We start from the raw sequence: 6000 nt of genomic DNA, 5'->3' as shown, positions 1-6000 counted from the left end.
GTTGCCCGGGTGTTTGGAGTGTATGTTGAGCAAAAAGAAAAAAAAGTGGTAGTAGGAAGGAAGACTCGAACTCGTACCGCAAAGGAGGAAAAGAACGAAGTAAAACCTAATGTTTATGTTGTTATGACCATCGCCAAACCGGAAGCGACATTTTTTAAAATTAAGGCTAGACAATCTAAAGGAGAGGATAACTTTTAAAAATATCGGCGAAAAAAGTGCCCCCCCTCTGTAGTAAATTGCCTAGTTGAAGGGGAAGATATTAATGTTTTTAGCCAATTTTTCGATATTTGTCGTATGAAAGATCGAACTTTAAAACGATACTGATCTTGGTAAAATCCGTCGCATCTATCGAAAGTTTAAGGCAGACATGCAAACAGACATACATACATACATTTATATATTGGTAACTAAAAATTTTCGACCCAAACTGAAAAGTTTGCCCTATCTCTGAATACCCTTTATGTAAAATTTCAAATTTGTCTGAGTAATTTGGAAGAGACCGCAGAGGTCAATTTTTTAAAAACTTTGACCTCTATTATGACCCCTTAAAATTTATTGTTTTGGGCTCAAATCAAGTTATTAAATTAGATCCATGTCCAAGGACCCATATCTAAAATTTCAAGTGCGTAGACCCAAAATTGTCGGAAGAATTCGTTGAACTTTGACCCCTTAATCGCCAAATTTCTGGCCAAAAACCGATCACATCGATTTTCCCAAATCTCAATACCCTGCATATCAAATTTCGAGTCTGTACACTAAAAATTGAAAGAGTTAGTGCGTACACAGACCCCCCACACACACACACAGACACACACACACAGACACGTTCACTTTTATATATATATATATATATATATATATATATATATATATATATATATATATATATATATATATATATATATATATTATTCTATTTAAAAATTATATATTCAGCTTATGTTGGAAGTATCCGAGTTTCATGTATCTGGTCATTTTAGATTTGAGATGAAATCTGGCTGGTGAACGCAGACAGATGCGTTGACTCTCTTCTACTTTCAAAGAAAAAAAAACATCAGTGTTCATTTCTTTTGTACGTTCGCTCATAAAAATATTCAGTGTTTAAAAAAATGCACGTGGCTCGTTTTTGTTTAAGTAAAGAGGGGTCTGATGAATATAACGCGTGCTGAGTTTAATTTTGAAGATACCCACACTGTGCACACCATCAAAGTAAATACAAGTTTGGAAGTTGATCCTTTGAAGTCTCTACGCGCATCGATGCCGTCCACAACTTCGTTGAACACTCTCTGCAACCACGTTGTATTTAATTTGATAACTATCTCCAGCCTTATATTACCAGATAGTCCGGATCTGTTATTTCCTAATGTTTATTTGTATTACCCCTTTTAATATGAGACTTAGACGCTTTTGATTCTAAATTTCACACCCAACACTTATCGTCACTGAATAATGGATTATATAATTTTCTACAAGTCTCGCATTTCCAGCAAAAATGTATTCGACTTCCAATACATGGAAAGTATAGATATATCACTTTAATGACTAACGAGTGATAACCAATTTATGGCGTAAATGACGTCACTTTTCGCTAATGTTCTGTTTAAATATGTATTCACAATAAGTAGCCATTAGAATCTTAGGTCTTGTTTCTGTTTCCAACACTCCATTAAGGCTTCATTCAGGTCTAGAAAAGCCTCCTCCGTCCCCTTTAAACTTGCAACTTTTCATGGCAACATTGACCACAACCAACCTGTTTTTTCGTATTTACAAGATTTGTGACTAAACTGAACTAACTGAAATGTCTGTTATAGCTGTTATTGCTGGGGGTGGGGACGACTCAAATTTCGTTTTTCTTGCCATCGTTCGCCACATGCTTAACTGAGTTGGAAACTCTGACTATCACATACGTGACCCATCCTCCGACCAGGGTACCACTATTTTTATTGCAATCGGCTTTATGCTTGTACCAGTTGTTTCTTTGTTTCAATTTTTGTTTGTTTTTGGAGGGGGTGATTTTACCGCTTCCTTGGTGGCAGCAATGAATTCTCCAATAGCGGTTGGAGTCAGAGTTCGTCATTTTTCTGTTTTTACGAAAACATTAGAGTTTTCCAGAAAGACACACTGCAGATGGTTATAGACTATTAAATCCCAATATTCATTTTTTTTTTAGTTTGGGGCAAAATCATCATATCTCTGCTGCTTGCAATTTTAGCAATGTAGGTTATCAGCAGTTTACCGTTCACAGTACATTTGATGTAATTTTGAGATTAATAAAGGGTTTCCCAATGGAAATTTGAGGGTTGACACACCTTTAGAAAGTGGATCTGAAGAAGCGCATTTCGAAGACTCTTTATGAAAAGAACCATTTTACCCCTATCCTCGGCTTCTTCTCCATCAATTTCGTGCCCATAAATGATACAGAAGTATCATGTACACAAAAAACAGCACACTTTTCTTGTGTGGACTGGGGCAAAACTGATCAGCTGGCTATTTAGGTAGAACGTAGATACGGTGCTTGAATATCACATACTATACCAAGAGAATTAAAATTTGGCCTAGCCTTGATCTAAAATTAAAAAACAAAAAATGAAAAAAATGGACCAAAAGAGACAAAAGCTATCTGATGGAGGCAAAAACAAAATACGGGCTAAATTAAAAAGAAGAGAAGTTGCCCAAAAATAGTTAGAGAAGTTGAATATTTTGCGTGTTTTCAAGGCGAAATCGCGTTTTAAGGAAAATCGGATCTTTTGTCAAACGTTTTGACTGAACATGAAGTTGCAGTTATACTCAAGCAATATTAAAATGTTTTAAACTGTTGTAGATATAAAATCGATCGTGTATCAGCTAAAATCTATCGATAGTTCCAAGAATTACAGAAACAAAAAGTGTGTATGAAGCGTGACTCTTAGTTATCACAAAGGCTATGACAAGCGAATATTCTTTTCGTTGTTTTGACCATCGAGTATATATCCGACACAGATACAGTTAATCAGTTGAGAACCACATCACTCTATATAAAAACATATAAGATATTAACTGATATATACCCGAGAGTCAAAAACATATAAGATATTAACTGATATATACCCGAGAGTCAAAAACATATAAGATATTAACTGATATATACCCGAGAGTCAAAAACATATAAGATATTAACTGATATATACCCGAGAGTCAAAAACATATAAGATATTAACTGATATATACCCGAGAGTCAAAAACATATAAGATATTAACTGATATATACCCGAGAGTCAAAAACATATAAGATATTAACTGATATATACCCGAGAGTCAAAAACATATAAGATATTAACTGATATATACCCGAGAGTCAAAAACATATAAGATATTAACTGATATATACCCGAGAGTCAAAAAAATATAAGATATTAACTGATATATACCCGAGAGTCAAAAACATATAAGATATTAACTGATATATACCCGAGAGTCAAAAACATATAAGATATTAACTGATATATACCCGAGAGTCAAAAACATATAAGATATTAACTGATATATACCCGAGAGTCAAAAACATATAAGATATTAACTGATATATACCCGAGAGTCAAAAACATATAAGATATTAACTGATATATACCCGAGAGTCAAAAACATATAAGATATTAACTGATATATACCCGAGAGTCAAAAACATATAAGATATTAACTGATATATACCCGAGAGTCAAAAACATATAAGATATTAACTGATATATACCCGAGAGTCAAAAAAATATAAGATATTAACTGATATATACCCGAGAGTCAAAAACATATAAGATATTAACTGATATATACCCGAGAGTCAAAAACATATAAGATATTAACTGATATATACCCGAGAGTCAAAAACATATAAGATATTAACTGATATATACCCGAGAGTCAAAAACATATAAGATATTAACTGATATATACCCGAGAGTCAAAAACATATAAGATATTAACTGATATATACCCGAGAGTCAAAAACATATAAGATATTAACTGATATATACCCGAGAGTCAAAAACATATAAGATATTAACTGATATATACCCGAGAGTCAAAAACATATAAGATATTAACTGATATATACCCGAGAGTCAAAAAAATATAAGATATTAACTGATATATACCCGAGAGTCAAAAACATATAAGATATTAACTGATATATACCCGAGAGTCAAAAACATATAAGATATTAACTGATATATACCCGAGAGTCAAAAACATATAAGATATTAACTGATATATACCCGAGAGTCAAAAACATATAAGATATTAACTGATATATACCCGAGAGTCAAAAACATATAAGATATTAACTGATATATACCCGAGAGTCAAAAACATATAAGATATTAACTGATATATACCCGAGAGTCAAAAACATATAAGATATTAACTGATATATACCCGAGAGTCAAAAAAATATAAGATATTAACTGATATATACCCGAGAGTCAAAAACATATAAGATATTAACTGATATATACCCGAGAGTCAAAAACATATAAGATATTAACTGATATATACCCGAGAGTCAAAAACATATAAGATATTAACTGATATATACCCGAGAGTCAAAAACATATAAGATATTAACTGATATATACCCGAGAGTCAAAAACATATAAGATATTAACTGATATATACCCGAGAGTCAAAAACATATAAGATATTAACTGATATATACCCGAGAGTCAAAAACATATAAGATATTAACTGATATATACCCGAGAGTCAAAAAAATATAAGATATTAACTGATATATACCCGAGAGTCAAAAACATATAAGATATTAACTGATATATACCCGAGAGTCAAAAACATATAAGATATTAACTGATATATACCCGAGAGTCAAAAACATATAAGATATTAACTGATATATACCCGAGAGTCAAAAACATATAAGATATTAACTGATATATACCCGAGAGTCAAAAACATATAAGATATTAACTGATATATACCCGAGAGTCAAAAACATATAAGATATTAACTGATATATACCCGAGAGTCAAAAACATATAAGATATTAACTGATATATACCCGAGAGTCAAAAACATATAAGATATTAACTGATATATACCCGAGAGTCAAAAACATATAAGATATTAACTGATATATACCCGAGAGTCAAAAACATATAAGATATTAACTGATATATACCCGAGAGTCAAAAACATATAAGATATTAACTGATATATACCCGAGAGTCAAAAACATATAAGATATTAACTGATATATACCCGAGAGTCAAAAACATATAAGATATTAACTGATATATACCCGAGAGTCAAAAACATATAAGATATTAACTGATATATACCCGAGAGTCAAAAAAATATAAGATATTAACTGATATATACCCGAGAGTCAAAAACATATAAGATATTAACTGATATATACCCGAGAGTCAAAAACATATAAGATATTAACTGATATATACCCGAGAGTCAAAAACATATAAGATATTAACTGATATATACCCGAGAGTCAAAAACATATAAGATATTAACTGATATATACCCGAGAGTCAAAAACATATAAGATATTAACTGATATATACCCGAGAGTCAAAAACATATAAGATATTAACTGATATATACCCGAGAGTCAAAAACATATAAAATATTAACTGATATATACCCGAGAGTCAAAAACATATAAGATATTAACTGATATATACCCGAGAGTCAAAAACATATAAGATATTAACTGATATATACCCGAGAGTCAAAAACATATAAGATATTAACTGATATATACCCGAGAGTCAAAAACATATAAGATATTAACTGATATATACCCGAGAGTCAAAAACATATAAGATATTAACTGATATATACCCGAGAGTCAAAAACATATAAGATATTAACTGATATATACCCGAGAGTCAAAAACATATAAGATATTAACTGATATATACCCGAGAGTCAAAAACATATAAGATATTAACTGATATATACCCGAGAGTCAAAAACATATAAGATATTAACTGA

This window comes from Euprymna scolopes, chromosome 24 (assembly GCF_053919585.1).
Source record: "Euprymna scolopes isolate OS-2025 chromosome 24, ASM5391958v1, whole genome shotgun sequence".
Lineage (NCBI taxonomy): Eukaryota > Metazoa > Mollusca > Cephalopoda > Sepiida > Sepiolidae > Euprymna > Euprymna scolopes.
The sequence above is the reverse complement of the archived record's forward strand: the minus strand, read 5'-3'. Positions refer to the sequence as shown.